Consider the following 23,159-nt stretch of genomic DNA (forward strand, 5'->3'; position numbering starts at 1 on the left):
GAATACTGCGCTGCTATAAAAAAGAAGGAACTTTTACCATTTGCAACAGCATGGATGGACCTGGAGAGCATTATGCTAAGCGAAATAAACCAGTCAGAGAAAGATAAATATCACATGATATCACTCATATGTGGGATATAATGATCAACATAATTTGATGAACAAAAATAGATCCAGAGACTAAGAAACACTGATCAGACCACCCAACCTCAAAAAAAAGGCAGGAGAGAGGCGGGGGTAAGAGATCAACCAAAGGACTTATATGCATGCATATTAGCATAACCAACGGACACGGACACTGGGGCAGTGAGGGCTTGACCTGGGGGGATGGGAGTGGCAGGGGGGGTCAATTGGGGGAAAAGGAGACATATGTAATACTTTAAACAATAAAAGAAAAGAAAAAAGAATTCAACACACGTTATAAAGATGGACCCAACCCAGTAACCATTACCTACTTTGCTCTCTTTCTGATCTTGGTCCAAGGGCTGACTGGGTGGATTCTTTCATCCTTAGAGTAGCTCAGAGGAGAAATACCTCAGTGCAAGTTGTACAATGGGGCCACTGACCAAGACCACAGTCCCCCAAATAATCACTCTCTTCCAATGAGTATGAAATTCCTTTCAAAGGAAGGACTCGAGTAAAAGACCCCCTAAACACAAGAAGCTGAAGGACTTTTATGCAGATACTGAATTCAGCCTCAGCAGAGAACTTTCTCATTCACTGAGTGTTTTTCAAACCATGTATCACAACTCACTAGTGGGTCAATATATCCACTTAGTTAGACAACACCTTCATTTAAAACGAAGAAAATAAAACTATTAAAAGTGCATTGTAGCCATTACAAGTAAAGAATGTTTTATGGTTATTTAATTTCCGGCCATGTTTTTGTGTATGTGTGTGCTAGGTTATGATGAAAGGTCTCAAAAAGATGGAAACCAGGGCATTTCCTTTGCTGCTGAGGTGGTTCAGGGTAGGCAGGCCCAGAGGCTGAACAGTTTGCTTATGCTTCCAGACCAGTTTAGAGGCACCCATCTAGTTCGTTTGCATCTCAGTGTGACTGCCACCCCACTGACCCCACTGATTCGGTGCAAGAAGACAAAGTGAAACAAAGAAAAGCAATAACTGAGACCCAGAAGTGGATGGTGTTTCTGAGGAACAGGGGCAGAGCAGGACAAAGGGTTCAGAGGTCTCCCACCCTTTCTGGAACTCTCTGGGGTAGACTGAAGAAAAGTACCCAAGAACTTCCAGTTATAAGAAAGCAAGTTCTGGCAATCTAATGCCCAGCATGGCATGGGGGCCACCGTTAACAACACTGTTACATTTGCTTAGAGTAGATCTGAAGTGTTACGCACGCATGCACACGTGCACGCATGCACACGTACGCGCACACACACACACGGTAACGTTGTGAGGTGGTAGCATGGGTTGTAATGTGCTGCTCAGAAGTTCTCTGCTGGGTTGGTTAATCGTGGTGCAATGGGAATACAAACAACTTGGCTCTCAATCATGGCACGGCCCGTTGTTAGCTTTGTAAATGTGAACAAACTACTGAAACCCTCGGAGCCTGTTTCTTCCGCTGTGAGATGGGAGTTGAGTCTACTTTCCAGCACCGTTGAAAGAATTAGATGAGATAATACATACAAAGTCCCTAGCAGAGAACCTGGCACACAGGAGTGCTTATTAAATGGTTGTGTCTGAAAAAGTGCAATCGCTCACAGTTCACTAAATACAACTTGTTCAGTGAATGAAATCTTTCAAAATACAGAATAGGGGTGGAAACATAACCAAGGAAGTACATTTTTTGAAAAAGGTTGGGAATTGTTACATTAGCAATCCCTAAATGCAGCCTATTCGCTGACAGATTGGGTTGCTATTTGCCTATTCCTTGCCTGGGGAGATGGCTTTGGCCAAAAACTTTTAAATGCTCAATAATTATTTGCTTTACCCATTGACAGTCCCAGGGCCAAGAGTTAAGAGGATATTAATCAATTTATCAGCAACATCTCCTTACACCCACGCTGTTGTTTGGAATGCCCTAATGGAGCTTAGGAAAAGCCAATCCACACAAGGAAACGTTTTCAAGGCATCTGATAAGAAAAGCACGTGCGAGGGAGATAAAGTGAAGAGAAACATCCCAAAGCAACAAATGTGGCTGGGCCGCCTGGGCTGCCGGGTCTGAACTGATTGATTGGTTTGTTAATTAATTTATGATGGCACAACAATAATTACAAGCTACTGTTTGTCAGCCAAATCACTTGTGATGAAGTCAAAGGTTCACATCTGTGTGCGTGTCCCAAGGATCAATGCGTCAGATGAGCTCCGCTGGCTTTTTTCCCACTAAAAGCTAACATGTGTCATCAATATTCCAGCATTTGTGTGTGTAAACTAATTGATTGAACATTCATGCTACATTAACATGTGGTTTGCATTAGATGGGGTACCATTTATAAACATCTCTGAGGCCAGAAAAATGAATAGGCTCACCTAAGATAATTAATATCTTATTGGAAAAATAAAATGGCAATTTAGTGTTATTCCTTCTACTTACGGATAAAAAAGCATTGCTGTCTCCTGACATAAGTCTTGGTCATAATTGTATTGCATAGCACCGTGGTTGGCAAACTGCGGCTCGCGAGCCACATGTGGCTCTTTGGCCCCTGGAATGTGGCTCTTCCACAAAGTACCATGGCCTGGGCGAGTCTATTTTGAAGAAGTGGCATTAGAAGAAGTTTAAGTTTAAAAAATTTGGCTCTCAAAAGAAATTTCAATCGTTGTACTGTTGATATTTGGCTCTGTTGACTAATGAGTTTGCCGACCACTGGCATAGCACATACAGTGAGTCCTCACTTAACATCCTTCATAGATTCTTAGAAACTGCAATGTAAGCGAAATGAGGAATAAGGAACCCAATGTTACCACAGGCTCACTGAGATAAATAAGAGTAGTTAAGTTCCTATGGTAGATTTCATCACCCAATCTATTCTATATAATAAAAGTCTAATATGCAAATCAACCAAACAGCAGAACAACCAGTCGCTATGACACGCACTGACCACCAGGGGGCAGATGCTCAATGCAGGAGCTGCCCCCTGATGGTCAGTGCGCTCCCACAGGGGGAGCACCACTCAGGCAGAAGCCGGGCTCACGGATGGCAAGTGCAGCGACAGTGGTGGAAGCCTCTCCCGCCTCTGCTGCAAGCGGGCAGTAAGGAGCGAGGGGTCCTTGACTGTGATAGCCCTGGACTGCAAGAGGGTGCAGGCCAGCTGAGGGACGCCCCCCCCTTCTGCCCCAAGTGCATGAATGTCATGCACCAGGCCTCTAGTATATATATAAAGAAGTAATATGCAAATTAGGCCAGGACACCATAACTGTCATGACTAGACAGGAGGAGGTTGTGCACGCAGCAGGCATGGTGGGTGGGGACTTGCAGCAGCGCCCGCAACCTACCCGCCCCAGCGTGAGCACCCCGAGCGGGCAGCGTGTTCCATCAGTGGCCCGCCCTACACACACAGGTGAAGTTGCCAGTGCCTGCTTTCCTGCAGGCCTGAGCCCCCAAGCAGCTGGGGATGAGCTGGTGATCCCAAGGGCCTGACAGCCTGGCAGTGGAGGCGGCGTTGGGCCTGGGGACTGGTGAACGGGCAGAAGATGGCCCTGATTGGGCCGGTTGCTATGATGCCCACTGTCGCCAGAAAACCGCCCAATCAGGGGGTGGGGCCAGTGGCCAACCTTGAGGCCCCTCCCCGCTGCCGGCCTGCCCCCGATCAGACTCTCCCATCCCGATCATGAGCAGAGTGCACAGAGCCTGTGGGTTGAGAATTCTGATGGCCCTGCCCAGAGAGTAGAGGTGCCTGATGGGCAGAGACAGGGACCACAGGCCTCCAGGGAGCACTGCAGAGTTGGCAAGGAGAGGAGAGAACCTGCAAAGGGGGAGGAGGCGAAGCCAGCGGACATGAGCCCAGAATCCAGCCCTTCCCCCTGGACGCAGCAGGACCTAAACTCAGAACCCCAGCCTGAATCCTCAATCGGAAGAGCTGAGGGAGGCTTCAGGAAGCTCTATGCAAAGTTGCGCATTGAGAACGAGAGACTTCGTGAGGCCCTGATCCAAACTACGCTGGGGCTGGAGCAGCTCAAGGTGGAGCTGGAGCGCACGGTGCAGAGGCAGGAGCGCTTTGCAGAGAGGCCGGCCCTCCTGGAGCTGGAGAGATTTGAGCGCAGGGCCCTGGAGCACAAGGCCACTGAGCTGGAAGAGGAGCTGAAGGGCCTGTCCAACCTCCGGGCTGACAACCAGCGCCTCAAGGACGAGAATGCAGCCCTGATCCGCATCATCAGCAAACTGTCCTAGTGACCCCGGAGGTCTTGACCCTGCACCCACATTTATACAGCTGCTTTTGCCACACACACACCCCTTCCCCTGTGAGAACACAAGTGACAGGGCTGCCAGGGAGTCTCTGAGAAGCCATAACCTCCCCTTGGGACCTCCAGGATGGGAGGGGAGGACAGAGCCCCCAGGAGCCAAGGGGGCCATCTGAGGCCCTAACCCTAACCCTAACCCTAACCCTAACCCTAAGGGAGAGGGGAGGCTGACCCAGGTAGGGGACCAGGGCTGCAGGCAGGACCAGGAAGGAACCGAGGACCAGGAAGTGCCAGGACCAGTAGCCAGGACCAGAGTGGCCACCCAGAGGTCCCTTCTCATGTGTGCTGCCACCAGTCACCCCTCCCGCCCCTGAGCAGGGATCCGAGAATGTGCCAAGCATCCTGCCGGCCGGGGTGGGTGGGCCTGTATATAGGGTTCGTGTGCAATAGGGAGGGACATCTTCTATTTTTTGCTGCCCCCTCCAGAACGCTGTCCCAGGCAGGGGGAAAAGGTATTTTTGAGCCATAGCACAGGCACCACAAATAAAAGTTGTGAAGTTGCCAAAAAAAAAAAAAAAGTGGGCTGGCCAGCCAAATGCCCCCTCCTTTCCCCTCCTCCCCTGCTCCAGCCCCACCCTTGATCAACCTGCCCCACCACAATAGGCCCGCAGCCCCTCCCTGCGGCTGCCCGGCCTTGATCGCACCCACCCCACCCCAATAGGTATCAGGGCCGGCCAGCCAATCTCCTGAAGCCCCTCCCCCTGCCCGGCCCCACCCCAGATTGGCCCCCCACCTCAATCAGGGGCTGGCCATCCACCCATGGCTCCTCCCCCAGGCCACTGGCCCCTGATCGGCACCCCCACCCTATTTGGGGGCGTGGCTGGCCAGCCCACTGACCACAGCCCCTCCCCATGGCTGCCTCCACCCCCAATCGGCCCCTCAACCCCAATCAGGCCAGCAGGGTGGGCAGTTGGGGGTAAACAGGCTGGCAGGGGGGGCAGTTGGGGGTGATCAGGCTGGCAGGGGGGGGAAGTTGGGGGTGATCAGGCCAGCAGAGGTGGCAGTTGGGGGTTATCAGGCTGGCAGGCAGGTGAGTGGTTAGGAGCCAACGGTCCCAAATTGCAAGAGGGATGTCTGCAAGATCGGGCTTAAACTGGCAGTCTGACATCCCCCGAGGGGTCCTGGGTTGGAGATGGTGCAAGCCGGGCTGAAGGACCAGCTCCTCCCCCAACCCCCCACCCATGCATGAATTTCGTGCACCGGGCCTCTAGTTTCTAAATAAGATCCAACACAGTTCTAACATTCAACATTGAAATCAATGTGAGCTATACATACATTTAAGAAAGATGAATAAAAACAATCAAGGTAATTTTTCCAGCCCCATTATGCCAGTTCAGGGTCCCAGGGGGCCAAAGCAGTCCCGGCAGCTCTGGGCACCAGGCAGGAACCCACCCCGGACAGGACGCCCCTGCATCGCAGGCCACATTCACGCTCACACTCCCTCAGGCTGGGACAATTAGGCACGCCAGTTCCCTCACACACACATCTCTGGGAGGAAGCCAGAGCACCCGGAGGAAGCCCATGCAGACACGGGGAGAACGTGCCAACTCCACACAGACAGGGGCCCGGGGCAGGAATCAATTTTTTCCCTCATCAACATTATAATGAAACAACGGTGAACAAAACGACATTATTCGAGGACCTGCTGTTATTCTACAAATCCACCCAAGAGCCATTCTGAGGAGATTTTACAGAGAAGGTGAAAGAAGTTTGTGTGAGGTTGTTCAGGGCTGTCAATGACAGCAAACGACCTGTGACTCGAGAAAGGCAGTGTTTGGTGGCCTCTGCAGGGGACGCTACAACATATAGGATGCTGTTTCAGTCTCATATCCTCCCACCTGTATCTGCCCGATGTCCAAGTTTGAGAAACGTAAGTCTATTTCCCTCTGCATGACATCCACCAGGTGAGCTGTCCTCATCAGCATTCAACATTGCCACGTGGTAGGAAGAGCCGGAGACACCTACAAGGCCGAGTGGAGACCGCCTGTCTTGCGGTCACAGCTCCCGCAATGCCCCTTCCCCAGAGCCTCTGCTTGCAGGGAGCATCATCCCGGTCATAGCCGTGACTGGAGGCTTCGAGAACAAGCATCATGGTCTGCAGCCCTTTTCTCGCGTGACTCTCTACTATCCTTTCATAGTAAAATATCTGAAAAGAAGCGTGTGTGGTGGGAAGGAAGTAAACAAAAGCAGTTGCTACAGGACTAGTTTCTGCCAGATGTGAAAATACATCCAAGAGACAGGGATAGTTGTATCGAGCTGAGAGCGCCCTAACATTTGGCAGGGGACTGGAGAAACTCTCCCAAATTCACTTTACGTCAGCACCAGGCCAACAGGACACAGAAGTAGGGCTGGGTGGCCTCCCAGGCGCGGCTCTAAAGACTGGGTTGCAGGGTTTGTGACACCGGAGCGCCCTCCGAGCAGGCACTGGGCAGGGCAGCAATGCTCTTGGTTTTCATTCTGACACCGACTTAATACGGGTTGAAACAGGGCCTGGTCCAAGTAGATGATTTTTTAAAAAATTTTATGCCCTTCTCAAAATCATTTAGAAGCAGATACTTCTTAGCAAGTACTTTCATGCCTTCTTTCTCACTTTCCCAAAGACCCATGTTTCTCCACATTCTACCCAGTTCATTTTAGGTTTTGGGTATTTTGAGCGTGTTCCCCTGAGCCCTCACCCAAACACTGAAGGTTAGAATGCCAGTCCACAACCGAGGTCTTTCCCAACATTGCAATAAAGATAACAGACATGGAAAAATAACTGAAACCTCAGAGTGGAAAAATAACCTCTTAAGTGAAACTTATTTCATCCAAAATAAGAAATTCGCCCTGGCTGGGTAGCTTAGTTGTTAGAGCATCATCCTGATATGCCAAGGTTGCCGGGTCAATCCCCAGTCAGGGCACATACAAGAATCAACCAATGAATGGATAAATAAGTGGAACAAAGTGATCTCTCTCTCTCTCTCTCTCTCTCTCTCTCTCTCTCTCTCTCTCTCTCTCCCTCTCTCTCTCTCTCTCTCTCTCTCTCTCTTCCCTTCCCTTCCCTTCCTCTCTCTCTCTCTCCTTTCCTTCCTCTCTCAAATCAACACACAAATTAAAAATAAAATAAGAAATTAAACAAAAAAACCTCATTTATTTCAAAGTCACCTTGCTCTGGTCATTTATTCCCCAAAATACATTAGCCTTTTGCAAATTCTCTAACTTGCCAGACCTTGAAAGGTCTCAGTCACTGTGATAAGGGTAGACTTAAAGTAGGCAATGACTGTTGCTGATGAAGATGGTTATTCGTCTGCTGCCTTACCTCTTGGTAATGACCACGAGCCTGCCTGCTTGAAGGGAAATACCAATTTGCTGCTTTTGCTTATGGGCCTTCTTTCCACTCTCAACCTCAGCTTTAAAGTGTTGCTGTTCATTTCACCATAACTCCCACATGCTTCTAACTCATTTACTAGGTTTTAGCTTGAAGAAGGGCAGTGTGGTGATTCATAACTTTGGCCCCAGAGCAGGAGCCTGTCATTAATCAACTCAGGACTTGAGCACCCATTGAAATCACCACCTCCTTTAGTAAAAAGGGATAGAGACAGTCTTGATGCAATCTAACCATTATTCATCAAGGGCCTTTTTTGTGTGCAAAATCCTGTCTAGAACTGGTAAATAAGACCTGGTCCCCATCCTCTTGAGGCTTATAATTTTGGTTACACACCTGAGACAAATCTTATATCCTTACATACCAAATGTCATATAATAAAGTAGGTTCATTTGTATTGGGACATTTATACAGCCTGTATACTACATAAAAACACAACAAATACACTAGGGTGGCTGTGTTCACACAATTGCTAATGATATTGTTACCTCTAACGATCCTGAAAATAAGAGGAAAAAATCCTACTTAGAGCATAACGTGTTGTCCATTTTATTATGTGATAAGCTAGATATTTCCCATTTTAATACATGCTAAGTTAAAATAATCACTTCAGCGAAGAATTATTACAATATGAGTCTTTTGAGGGACAAGTAAAAATAAAAACTTGTATCAATAAAAAATCAAAGAGATGAACTACAAGATGGTACAGGTAGCATTTTGGAAGTTTTCTTTATTTCATGCCTTCCCATTAAATGTACAAAGGGTGGTGGTGGGTATTGCTATCGCTGCTGTTGCATGGGCTGTTGGTGAACTAGTAGTGCATTGTTATCTGAAGGATTAAGCTCTCCGAGTTTAGCAGTAGAATTTGCAAAGGGCATCATATAACATTCGAGACAGCCAGCATTTTCTCTGTGCCTGGTGGAAATTCACCATTATCTCACGCTCCAAAACACTGGCAAAACTCGAGGACACTTTCCTTCCCCCACCCATGTTTATGTTTAACACCACCAGATACTAATATGTGTACCTTCGATTCGTTTTGCATTTTACAGTTTCACATCGTTTATTATGTACTATCTCACTGCAGCCCCACCAGGGCCCCATGAGATAAACAGATAGCATCAAACCTGAAAATGGAAATGCTCTGCTTGCCAATCGCTTTCCAAAAAAATTTCCCCCAGATGGCTTATGACTATAGCGAGTCTAATTGTCTCGAGGAAAGATGAATGGAATCACATTTCCAAAGAATCCAGCCACCTCCAATCCCGGAGCTGCACTGTTCTCAGACGCAGCTCGAGGCTGAGCAAACCGGCCCATTGAACGCCCAGGGAGAGCTGGGCCTCGGAAGGAGGTCAGGCTTGAAGCCGGAGGGGAAAGGCGGCAAACACTGACCCTGGTCACACGTCATGTCATAGCCCAGGTCCCTGGATGACGTAGTTTAGCATTGGGTTCTAGGAGAGGTGCAGACGACCTTCGGAATTTGCAGATTTCAGTGTTCTTGTGTCTCCTTCCCCTTCAGGAGGGGAGCTCACTTATCAGGTTGCTTTACCTGAATCCAGCGTCCCCATCTGCCCAGTGGGGCTGATCGTTCCTACTTCACTGATATAAATTGCCTCCCAAAGTACCTGGCAAACACCTGGCAAATAGGGGGGCCACTTGATCACTGATTTCTTTTGCTCTTAAAATCATCATATTTAATGTTTAAAATTCAGCCAATGGGCCTAGCTGGTTTGACTCAGTGGATAGAGCTTCGGCCTGCAGACTGAAGGGTTCCAGGTTCAATTCCGGTCAAGGGCACATGCCTGGGTTGCAGGCCCGATCCCCAGTAGGGGGCGTGCAGGAGGCAGCCGATTGATGATTCTCTCTCATCATTGATATTTCTATCTCTCTCTCCCTTCCCCTTCCTCTCTGAAATCAATAAAAAATACATATTAAATAAATAAAATAAAATTTAGCTAATGTGTAATATTAGCTATGAATCTCACTAACACAAGGAAATACTTCAGCAGGCTCTGCTTTTAAAAAATCTGCTACAATTTGAAATGGGAAAGACTGGATTTTTAGGACTTGCTTGATGTATGCAGTTCCCATAAAAAAGTATATCAATTAATAAAGTCAACGTGGCTATGAAAGCCCCATAGACACGGCTACAGTTACAGAAACTTAACCCACCCTGTGTATTTTTTTTTTTTTTGAGCACCTACTAAGTGCTCAGACCCAAGCCTGTATAATTTAGTCACAGCTTGTTTCAGCCCCTGGGGCTGTGTCCTGGACTTGGTATTTACACTGCATTCACCAGGTGCCTCACCGGCTCCGTCTCATTCATTCTCACGACAGGTTGGAGAGACAAGTAATGAGTATGATTATCTGCACCTTACAGCTGGCTCCGGCAGCCGTGAGGGGGGCACATGCATTTGCCAGAGGTCACCAAATCTACATTTCCCAGGATTCAGCCCTGTGCTCATAAACATATCCATTATGGTATAACCTCAGAAAATGAACAGAGTGGTGAGAAGTTAAAATATAATTGCCTTATGAATAAAGTCATTTTTAAGAGAGGTGCTGGGTTAAAATTTGTGTTAAGAAAGTGAGAAATAAAAATTGTTACTAAAGCTGTCTATGACATGATATGCGAAAGCTGCCCCATTATAAAGCATGCTAAGTCTAAGCTGAAATAGTAATGATCATAACTAACATTTATCAAGTACTTTTTGGACTCCGGGCTCTTTGCTAGGCACATAAGATGCAACAACATTTAAAAACGCTTGAAGTTAGTGAAATATATAGTACAGATGCATATATTCCTTAACAGAGCCTCTTCTGAAAAGAATTTTTGCACTGAAGGCGCATTCCCCTATTTTACACATTGAAACGTAACCGAGGAATGGGATTCTCTTTCACTGGCCTGGTATATTTTCGCTGGTATATTTTCCTATACCCAAGTTCATTTTCTCAACCCCTCAGAATATACATTACAAATCACAATATGAAAAATGTCACAAAAGAATCTCAGAGAATTTTAAAATGCCTAAGGATAGTGATGGACATCCTTCAGCTATGCTCCAGAAATATGCTGTAGTTTCAGCGACATGGTGCGCCTCAGATATCTCCCTTTGTTGACTAGTCTCTACACTGGGAAATCAACACCAGCTTTCCCATCGATGGAAGAGATAACGCGCCTTGAGAACATGACCCTTTGCATCCAAAAAAGAACTGGAAAAGAGGATAGACAGGCACTTGTGTTTCCTTACTCTCTGATTACATTAACAACCATCTAATCACTACTAAGGCATAATTCAAAGGATATTTCCTTATCCAAAGTGTATGTGTTGCATTTCTTATGCAAGCATGTACGTGAAACTGAATCATGGAAAATGAAATAAAAATCATTCACAGACCAGAAAGTGTCTTGTGAGAACATTAATGTATTTAACCACATCTTTCATACAGTTCACTTTTATTTAAATATGCTAAGATGGCATTACAAATGAAAATGCATCCCTAAAGAACATAGGTATGGAAGATGTGTAATGTGTAATCTTTAAAAGTGCAATCTGTCTGTGACAAAATTTTAACTGGCAGAAAAGTGTTAACATTATTTATAAATGTTGAAATCATTTTTTTTTCACTCAGACATCATCATCGTCATCCCTACTGTTGTTATTTTATTATCACTACTGTTGATATTTGATAAATTTTTAGTTTTATCCATGTCATTAATTGTATAGGAGATGGCTTAAGTAATTGTCAATGTTAACATTCATCTGTGAGACTGAGTATTGAAAAGGTGCATTAACTACCTTAGACAATGAGTGGCAAATCTACAGATATTGACTGACATGACAGAGAAACCTTTGTTCCTATGAGTATCCCTGCCTCTAACCCTGGGACCTGAGTTTGATTCCAGAATGGAGAGCGAGCCTTGGTCGTCCCAGCACCTAGAACACTGCATGGCATATAGCAAGTTCTTGACAATTTGTTGAATGAGACAAATTTTATAGCTTCTAATTCTGGAAATTGATGCGATGTGTAGACATAATATCTCAGGAAACTAGTTGATGTGGTTATTATCTGCATCAGTTTCAATTACATTTATATATTCAATTATACTTCTAAAGGAAATAAAATTTGAAATTAAATACATATATAAGTTTGATTTCCAGGTATTTCTTTGCATGGCTGGCTGATTACCATAAAAGTCTAAATGTGTTCATTTGTCTAGGTAAGAGCTTTCTCATATGGATCTTTAGCATATTAATTAGACTGTTTAGGAACTCTTTTGCTTATAGTAATGTAAAATATAGTAACATATTTTAGTTCCAGCATTTGTAAGAAAATATATTAATTTTAGGATTTTCAGTTAAAAATAGCTAATAGCAAACATAAGTTCCTCAACTTCTTGAAGACTTGAGAGAAATATTTGCTGTGAAAACAGTCTCTTCAATATTGTCGAACCTATACTGAAATTTGTCAAATTATTTAATTAAAATTTGTATTAAATATTTGATTTTTTTAAACCAGTAAAAAAGGGATGAATTTGTCACCTTATTAACATTGTCTTGGCTCAAATGATAAAATTATGTAAATGTACCTGTTCAATATTTTAAAACATAACAACTACTCAAAAAGTAAATTATTTTATTTCAAGAAAAATAAAAAGTACATTGAGTAAATTGGTGCTCAATCAAGAATCAACTTTGTGCCTTAGATAACATGAGATCTAGTTCAATTTTTAGGCTTATATGCCTGTTTTCTTTGATATTTACAAGACTATGAGAATTTCAAGTCTCAGAGACTGGCAACTTGTTTTTCAAATTAATTTTATGGCTTAACATTTAAATAATTACCCGTCACGATTAAGGTAAATTTACAAATGGTCTGGCCTGGTTCTGATGGGATCAAAGGATTAGACTTATGAAATTTAGAGAAAACTGTTTGGTGCATGCTGGTTACCCTGGTGTACCAAGTAGCTAACAAAGAAGTTGTAATGAGTCTCACAGAGAGCTTGAAAAAGCAGTACAAAATAGAATGGAGGGTCCCAAATTAATTTTATTTTCCCGTGGTTCAAAAGGAACCTATAGCATCATCAATAACCATTAATGCACTAGTGCTATTTATTGGATACATCTTTAATACTTACAAGTGGTATTTTAAATAAGGTGAGAGAACATCAACAGAATTCTAAATATAGCCAATCAACTGTAACTTAAACGGCTCACATGATTTTCCCCTGAAAGAAGTTACATGCAAAAGAATCTAAAGAAGCAAAACGTATGCATCATTGAAAAAACTGCATGTATGTAGATGATATTTAACATACACACACATACACACACAAGAGTTTACTCTTCTTGTACTTGTTTATTTTTAGCTGTCTCAATAAAATGGTTTTCCTCCCTCTGTTTTACTAAAACATGCCTATCTAGGAAGGAAAACAGATGTAGAATTGGACAACTACGTCTTGTTTGGGTTTTTTCCCTGTCAAGTAGAATTTATGATCATTGTCACACAATAAGAGAATCTAAGTGAAACAGACAATAAGTCAGGAAGCAATTGAGGGATACTTTAACACTGCAGCTTTGGAATTCAGGATTTGGTTACTAAAATTTCATTTGATTAAGCCAAATAAGGATACGATATCCTTTCTTACACAAAATCCTCAGAGTAATTGTAAAAATAAAAGCAGCACTGTCACGGTGAGAGAAGAATAAACTAGTTTGTAAGAACCTTAAAACACCTTTTAAAAATATTCCTTAAATCCAACACAGGGGAATATTGGTAAAGCAGCGCCATACCCTCCCCTCTCTTCCAATATATTACTTGTGATGAGCAATAATGTAGCTTGATTAATTATGTCCTCCACAAAGCATCTGCCATTCCAAGTTTTCGATGACACATTAAATATCAATCTCTCGGACATTTCCCCCAAACTAACAAAGTTTATTAAAATGGAATTGTCCTTAATAAGAAAGGTGCACATCCTTCATGTAACCTAATAAAGACTCAATGTAAAAATAACTTATGCAAAAATTTTGCACTGCACATTTTACCTCTGAACCTGTCCCTGTACATATTCTGCATCCTCTCAGGCAATAAAAGAACGTGACTTTAAAAAATAATCAGTGTACACAAATCTTTAACAACAGCATTCACACCACACTTCTCTTAGGAAGCGATGTCTCTCTGTGCACAAGGAAAATGATGAAATTTAACAGTGAAATATTCACAGTATCTCACTATACCCATAAGAATCCCGATTTTTAAGGGGGAGAAAAAGAGTAAAACCTATGCCTTTTCCAGCTAGTAAAAAAAATACTGATTTTTTAAAACTCACTTCTGTCAACTGCCTAAAATAATAGTTAAGATGAGCAGTAACAATTAAAACATCACTTCCAGGTTCTTGGTACAGCCGCATCAAGCAAATCTTTCATGTGAACATTTTGCAGTATCTTTCTCCAAATATCTGTCCGTTAATTTAAGAGTTCACCGCACCCATATCCATACACAGTGCTCGAGTCGGATGGGAGAATCGACCAGCAAATGCACATCTGCCACGCTGGAGTTTGTATCACTTATAGAAAGTACTGCAATTGGAATGAAATGATGGCGAGAGAGAAAGAGAGCAAGGGAGGCAGGCTTCCGTCTCTCTCCGTGAGGAGCTGGCCTTTCTCTCTGAGACAGAGGACTCAGAACAGCAACAAGTAGCAGCGGCAGCTCCCACAGCGCACACCAGTGAGAAAGCGCACCACGAGTGCAGAGTGCGCGGACGCCGCTGTACCCTGGGCTCAGGAAGATCCTAGAAGCAACAGCGTAACGTCCACCTTTCGGGAAACTCAAGCACATTAGTAAGAAACCCTCTTGCCAGAAGCCAGGACTAATCGGAAGGCGCTCCCTTCGGTCGGGGCACCGGGGGTGGCTGACCACAGGGCTAGCCATACCCCTCCCCACTTAGAATAAAGTGCCCATTGTCTCACACTGTACTAATTGTGAGGAAACAGCCCTTGCCGTAAGCATAATAATTACCAAAGCAGGCAAAAGGAGTCAAGGCACAAATGAAAGGGGCCCAAGGAAAGACAGAAAAGGAGAAAGAAGAAAAAGAAGGCAGAAAGAAAATACATGTTCGGATGCATGAGCCTGGAGAATGAGTTCAATATTCATACTGGAATGGTTGCCTGCAGATTTCCCCATTCATGTCACGACTATTGTGTACAACAGACCATTGTCCACACACCAGAAATCAGTAGATGGAAATTTTTCATGTAGCGCTTTTTGGATGCGAAAGGTTTTCTTTCCCCAAACTCCAGCCTCTAATCCCAGCATTCTGATGAGAGGAAGTTATGACTTCTCTCCTCCCAATATTATTTTAAAAGTTGAATCCCAGAATTCATCAATGTCCTGAATTTTTATGCCTTTTTTTTTTTTTCCTCTTCCCCAAATTTGCAGCTGAACAAATACGGGGATAAAACAAAACAAAACAAAACACAAAAAAAAACAGCAACAAACCCACACACATTTGCCCGAGCAAAGAAAAATAATGAACTGAATATGCATATCCTCATTAACTAAATTTAATTACGCTGAGTGGCATAGTAATCAGTGGTTGCTCCAGTTACAGTATTCATTGAAAGGGAGGTGGATTCCAAATTAAGGCGAAGCGTGGGGGACAGTCGCATACTGATGAGGGAACCGCACACAACATGATACAATACACCATCAAAATCATTATTCAGAGGAGCCGAAGAAAGAAGTACGTTACTCTGTTTTAAGACTAATGCAAGAACAATTAGCCAAGTAGGCTCCCGTCGTCGTCCACTCACTGCCCCACCTCCATACATCTCACACCAGCCGGCTTGGGGCCGAGGCTGTTCCATTTACATTTTTATTTCTTCCTTTTTTTTTTTTAAGTGAACAGAAACTCACACTCCCTTAAAAAAAAAAAGAAGAAGAAGAAGAAGAAGAAGAAGAAGAAGAAGAAGAAGAAGAAGAAGAAGAAGGCCTATGTCCCTAGCCACAATAGCAGGGAAATCCTATCTAGCACACTGGTGCACGGAGGCGCCCCAGGCTCCCACAACTTGAGCTTGAACTTTTCTGCAGGCAGCGAACTTTATAACACGTGCATGGAACAATAAAGGAGGAGCTCAAAAGAAAGGAGGCGGGGGGGGGAGTTTTGGGGGTGGGTGAAAAACAATGTTATCACGCCACACTTACCATCCACCAGGTCCTGGCTGACATGTCATAGCATAGCTGCCATTTTATGGAGCTGTCCGATGTTTTCCCAGCCATTATGCTGTCAGCAATCTTCATCAGATGCGGCTCAATGGAAGATAAGACACCTAATCAAGGAGACATCGGCGGTTGCTTTCTGGACTACATGTAGGCCAATCCTTATCACACTGCATCATGGGAAAAGCTCCTTTATTAGCAGGAGGAACTGCAACCTCACAGATAGAAAGACAAGGATCAGTTCTTTTGCCTTTTTTTTTTTTTTTGGTCTAAAGGGATTGGTGAAAGTAGCTAGCGTTCTTTGTGTATCATGTGTACAAGAGTTAAGTATCTTGCAAGTGGGCGGCTAACTGCTTTGCTGGGCTATGCAGACTAAAGTTTATTTGCATTCTTCTCTGTTGTATATTGTTTGACATGGTCCATGGTCCTTGCTGAGCAGATGAAGGGAGGGGAGGGGGGCTGCAGGGAGTGAGGGCAGAAGGAGCTGTAATTGCTCAGAATTAATATCTCCCCCAACAAAGACATAACAGTTTCATTGACACGGTCAGAACATGGTTCAGATATCACTGCACACACGGGCGTGGTGTGTGTGTGTGTGTGTATGAGTGTGTGCGCACACACACACACTCATACACACTCACACACAGAGTGGAACACACAGGTAGCAGCTGCAGCTGGATTCAGCCGAGGTTGCCAAAGGCTACAAACTCCATTCTGAGGCTGGACATATGGAAGCAGTTTAACTCTTTGAAATCACTGTTCAAGAAGAGCCCTGCAGTCTGCAAGGGCAAATCAGCCTTGGGGACAGCTTCCCAGCCAGGAGGCGGCGGCCTGGTGGCCATGCCCCTCCGCAGATGGCCTAGAAATGCTATTTCCTTCTGCTAGCGAGGACCTGGTGCAAAGAGAGCGGAGGGCCAGGCGTGCCCATCAGCCCAACTCCAGACTCAATCCCTCAGGTAGTCCTGCTCGGTCCTCTGGGGCGGGGGTTCCTTTTCTCCTCAGCACTGACCATTTTCCCTTCCTCCTGGACTCTGAGCTGGCTCTTCCCACCTGCATACACAGAGAGCAGGAACTAACATTGGCTAGGAAAGCAACTAGCTCGGAATAGTCTTTCTTCTTTTCTAAAGAGTAAAAATCTTCAGCAAGAAGCTTCAAGAGTCACACCACTGCCATCGGAAACCCAGGCAGGACACGCAGATGGGTCCCTGGCCTTACTTCTGCTAAAATGCAAACAGGCGAGAACATCTCCAGGAGGGGTGATACTGACTTTCAGGGCGCCACAGCACACCCCCAAACCCGGCAACCTCTCTTCTGGCATCCTGTCTTGTTTTTCTTCAGTGCGCACTGCCCCTGCCCGTAGTCTCGGAATAACTTTTAGGGTCAGAATTGACATTTGCTGCAGACAATTGAAAAAAGACAAAGGCCTTTTTGCTTTGGTCAAGTGAAGGGGGGTGGGGGTCGCTGTTACCGGCGCTTCCTCTTCTCTGCGTGCGGTGTGCGCGAAGCTGCAAAGGCAACTTGACTCGCCTGTAACTCCAAACTTCAGAAGCAACTGCTGTGGAGAGCTGCGTCCTTCGGGTATTTTTGTATTCACTCGGGAGACGTCAGCCAGTCTCACACAGGCAGGAGCTCACGGTGCCTGACTCAGTGCTGGCAGCACAGACGCTGCCCTTCTCCAGGAGCGCGGATCCTCTCCTGCCCGGACCCTGCCCCTCCCTCCTCACGTTTGTTGTGTGTCTTCTCTGGCGGGTGGGCGGGGGGAGGGACTGGACTGAATGCCCCACCCGGGCCTCGGCCTTTGAAGTACCCCTGAGCACAGTGCCGCCTTTTCTCTCCCTCCCTCTCCCTCTCTCTTTTCCCCACCCCATTCTTCAATCCTTATTTGTATTTTTTTTCTTCTTTTCAGCAATGACTGCCTAATACGCCCATTAGTGGTAATCACAGCCTCCTGTTTGCATTTTCCCAGATAACCGCAGCGCTGCTGAATGCCTACTATGTGCCAGGGATCCCACTGTAGACACTGGGCTATTCAACCGGCTTCACCCAGAGTCGTGACAGGCAGGAAGGAGTCCAACTGCTGGGGTGGAGCCAGCGCAAGGGATGGGCTCGGGCTGCTCAGGACCCCACTTCACCTGCATGTCCAGAGCACTCTCTTGGGACAGCTCTAGGCCCGGCGTGGCTTACCCCTTTCCTGCCTCTTCCCTGCAGTCAGTCCCTGCCGCGGCCCCCCTCTCTCAGGTGCTCTATGTGGAAAGACACCCACCCCCCCCATCTACCTTTCTCTGCTGCAAAGGGCTCTTTCCGGGCAGAGCCTGACTGGGGGTGCTGCCCTGAGAACACTATTCAACCCACCAGCCCTTTGCCGCCTGCCTCAGAACCCTGGGATAATCTCGGCACGTTGCATGGCTAATACACAGGTGCATCTGCTGAAATGTCGTGGTCGGTGTCACTGTGGGGACATCTCCTTGGAGTGGTTGGCAACACAAGTGGGAAATGTTGACAGATGACAAGGGAAGCATGGGGAAGAGGAAGCCACGGCAGAGAGGCTGCATTTATGGACAAATATGTGAACCGGGGGGCGGGGTGTGTGTGTGTGTGTGTGTGTGTGAAGAAGCAGGGACAGAAGTGACAAACCTGTGCCCTTCACTGGCACAGCTAAGGAATGCCGGAGACCGGGTGACTGGGGGCCACTGGCAGAGCTAGAGAGGAAACACATTCAGAACCGGGGTGGTATTCACAAGGCACATGCCAGGGGGTGGCCACTCACCGTTTGGAGTCCTGGGGGTGCCTTTCAGCAGAGGGAAACTTCTGAGCGTGCCAACGTGCCGCCGTGCCTCGGAGAGGCTGCGTTCCGCTCCAGGCCGCGGCGGCCTCAGCAAAGCCAGCTGCAGGCTTTTCGCTGGTGGAGGGTCCCGCCTTCAATTGGTAAAAAACACACACCTGTGAAGCGCAGTAACACAAGGCATGCTGGTGGCCTGTAAACGGGAGAGATGGGCAAACTGGGCTCCCAGGTGGAAGCCAGGGACTGGATGCCTAGCTGAACCCACCTCACCTGACCCACATGTTAAAAAAACAAAAACAAACCCAATTCAAAACTCTCAAAGCACTAACGACAAGTGAGGAAGCTTTGTGGGGAAATTAATGAAGTATTACTAATCCCCCTGGCTTAAATTTCTAAAATACCCCCAATATCAGTTTTCCCCCAATTTGTTCCCATCTGCCTCTGCTCAGTGCTCTCTCCCTGACTCCCACCTGCCCCCTCAACCCCCACCCCCGGCCAGGGTTTCAGCCAGGCACCTCCAGTGCCTCCCCAATTTCCTCACCTCACTCAGGACAACAAATGCTTGGGAAAAAGCCAGATCCTTAGCCCAGAGCTGTGGTCTGCAAACTGCGGCTCGCAAGCCACATGCGGCTCTTTGGCCCCTTGAGTGTGGCTCTTCCACAAAATAACCACGGCCTGGGCGAGTCTATTTTGAAGAAGTGGCGTTAGAAGAAGTTTAAGTTTAAAAAATTTGACTCTGAAAAGAAATTTCAATCGTTGTACTGTTGATATTTGGCTCTGTTGACTAATGAGTTTGCCGACCACTGGCCCAGAGCAACCATCACTTTGCTTAGTCATGCCCCGGGAGTACTTGGACTTTTCTCTCCCTGGCGGATAAACCAGGGGTCACCCTAGAGCTGAGGCAGAGGACACCCCCACTCACCGACAGGCCACTATGGGCCCCACACTACCTGAGACGGTTCAGGGGCGTCCCCTCGGTGAGAAGCAGCAGGGGTGTGTCAAAGGCTCTGACCCGGAAGCCATGTGGCCAGGATTCACGTCGCCGTGCTTTGACCTAGACTCTGTGGCCTGAGGCAGGTCGCTTACACTCTGAGCCTCAGTTTTATCTGGAAAACCGCATTGGTAGTAACGAAGCACCTTATTGACACGAGGTTTAGAGAGCAGTTAGTAGAAGTAAAGTGCTGGCTGTGGAGTCGGGTGGGTAACAGCTCTGTATGTGGTTGGTACCATCACACTTTATGTAGAGGTGAGGAAATAGAGGCCCACAATTGGATCCAAATCATACACTAGTGCTTAAGGGGGAAGGAGAGCAGGGGAGGAAGAAACAACTCCCTCCCCTAAAAAAGAGATTTAAAAAACAAAAAAGAGAGAAAGGCAATTGGAGAAAAAAGAGAAACAAAGAGAGACAGAGATATGGAAAGAGAGAGAGAAGAAAGAGCAGCAATGAATAAAGCAAACTGGAGCCCTTCAGGTATCCCCGTGGCCTTTGCTGGGGCCCCCGGCCCACTTTGCTGGCGCTGACCCTGCCAGGCGCTTGCTGGCTTCTTGTCCATCGTCTGTCTGTGCAGCCCCCAGGCTGTGGGTTGGCCTCCCTCCCACGGGGCTCAGTGGATGGGAGTGGTCACTAGCCAGGGCTCTTGACCCATGGAAGCTTCCACATTTAGATACTATTTGGAGAATCATTTTATTAAACTATTATGACTGAGGTTATTTTCAGCTTTTTTGCCCTGATGTTCAGTTCCCATCTAATCTAATGCTGGCAGAGTGCGAGGGCCCTGTGCTCACGAGTGAGATTACAGTGCAGCGTGTAGAGAAAAGTTCCCCTTGCGGGTCTGTCCTGGGCTCTGGTCTCCCACTTGCTCGCTGTATAATCTGGAACAAGACTTCCCAGAAGTCCCACAGATGATCAATGGAGGGGCTAAAATTCACCTTTTCTCTTCACCTCTTCATCTAGTGCTTTTTCTCTCCTGCCATGGCATTAAGAGTCCGTTCTGGGCTTTGTTTGCTTGTTTTCTTAATGTGCTGGAGACTCCACGGGGAATGAACTAGTTACCAAAGCTGAGAGAATCGAGTAGTAGCTCAGTGAGAAGACAGGAAAAACCAGTGAAGACTAATTCCCTAAACCCTATGTTCTAGGCGGGCAGGGATGACAGGGCTGCGTGTGCTCACCATCCCCGTCCAGAGGCTGGCCCACAGACACTCAGATACCTGTCAAAGGAATGACTGGACTCAGACAGTGGTGCCGGGCTCGAGTGATTACGGAGAGCAGAGGAGCAGGCCTTGGGTGTGCAGGCTGATGAGGAGAGGAGTCGGCCACGGCTCCTGGGTTCCAAGCATGGGGGTGTGGTAGATCCAAAAATGGAGAAATAATGGGAGAAAGGCAAATCCAGCTAATGGTAGGAAGTGCTCTTTTCCAATAGGCAGACACGTTATCCAGGCATTTGCCCAGACCTGGCAGAAAAACACTGGCTCGGGTCAGGAAAGTTCTGTGAGCTTTCCACTGGGACCGGGGTCAGCGTGAGGGTAGCCGAGAAGAGAATGTGTGGCATGTAAGGCGGAATGGGGCAAAGGAGTATTAAATCCTCCTGATCCTCCGGAGAAGCAGCCCCAGCTCTCCCTCCTCTCTGAGGATTCAGCGAGGGACCTGGGGCGTTTTATGAGCTAAGTCCCCTCACCCTCGGGGTGTCACATACTGAGACGCCCTCCAGTCAGAGCCCTCCTGACTGAGCTCAGAGGAGACGGGAGGGATCCAAAGTGTGCACCTAGAGGGGTTTCAGTCCCTAGGGCCCCCCTCCAGTCCCTGAGCCCATCGGAACAGTCAGCTACAATCTGCAATGCAGCACCTTCTACGTCTCCTCTCCATGATGCTGTCCAGAGGGGGGGTCTGTGATCTTGTGGAATCTCCTTTGGAAGGAAATCCGGTCTGAGCAGATCCCGGGCACAGGTGGTGCCCACCCACTGGGGAGCACCAGGCTCCCCCACCTGCTGCAGTGGCTTCCGGTCGCCCCCCTGACTTGATTTAACTGATTTCGCCCATCCCTAATGGTTCCCAAGGGGACACCCTGCGCCACAACCAGCATGTGGACAAAAGGCCATTTTTGAAACGAGCAGCAGACTGCTTACCTTCCCAAACAAGGAGACTGCGCAGTTAAAGGAATGGGAACACTGGTCATTAAGGTTGGAGACACACTAGTTAGACCCACCTGCCGCTCGTCCGGAGGCAGGAGTTTCTTGCGGGGAAGGAGAATTTCATTGCAACCAGGACCAGTGTCTGAGCTTCCCTTAGAACACGGCCTTTGTTTGTTTGTTTTAGGGTAAGTCTAGATTTAAAGTGTGTTCATTCTGAAATTACACTAACCTTTTTAAAGTAAATTTACAAAATTGCCATGGTTTCTGAACGTAAGTGTTTGCAATGTTTTCTTTTATGTAGCTGTTTACAAGAACGGCCTCAGGCATGGGAAGGCTTCCTGACTTAGATCCTGGGTAAAGCAGAATCCCATTTGCTGGAGAGCCTGATCCCATCTATATATATAAAAGCCAAGTGACCAGAACGCCAGAACAACTGGAATGACCGGAACAACCGGTCACTATGACCTGCACTGTGGCAGCCAATCAGCCTGATTGGGGCCCCTGATCGGCCCCCTCCAACCTCCCGCCACCCCTCCCCCCACCAGCCCTAGCCCCGATTGGCCCCTCCCACCCCAATTGGGGGCGGGACTGGCCAGCCAGCCTCCCGAGTCACCTTGCCCCAATCGGCCCAGCTCCAATAGGCCCCCATCAGGGTGGGTTGGCTGGACCCGCCCCCCCCCCCCGTGCACGAATTCGTGCACTGGGCCTCTAGTTTGATATAAACATCTCCACCTCCATGTACTCATTCCTGCAGAGAATATTAGGAGGATATTCACCTGTAAGTGAGGAGGAGCTTGCACTCTGTATGCTTTTGCACTCTGACATGTCACAATGCTCATACATTCCATTTATAAATAAAAATAAAAAGTAAGGTGAAGGGTGCATAAGACCTCTCTGTACAATTTTTTGCAACTACTTATGAATGGACCATCATTTCAGAATAAGAAATTGGGGGAAAAGAAAGTAAATACATCTCCATCTAAACCAGGGGTCCTCAAACTCTTTAAACAGGGGGCCAGTTCACTGTCCCTCAGACCATTGGAGGGCTGGACTATAGTTTAAAAAAAACTATGAACAAATTCCTATGCACACTGCACGTATCTTATTTTGAAGTAAAAAAACAAAACGGCAAAAACACCCGCATGTGGCCCGAGGGCCGTAGTTTGAGGACGCCTGATCTAAATGTTTGAACTTCTGAAGACTAAAACCAGGGCCAGATACTCTTCAGAGGAGCCTGCTGCCATGAGC

This window comes from Cnephaeus nilssonii (genome assembly GCF_951640355.1).
Source record: "Cnephaeus nilssonii genome assembly, chromosome: 14".
In the NCBI taxonomy this organism is placed as follows: Eukaryota; Metazoa; Chordata; class Mammalia; order Chiroptera; family Vespertilionidae; genus Cnephaeus; species Cnephaeus nilssonii.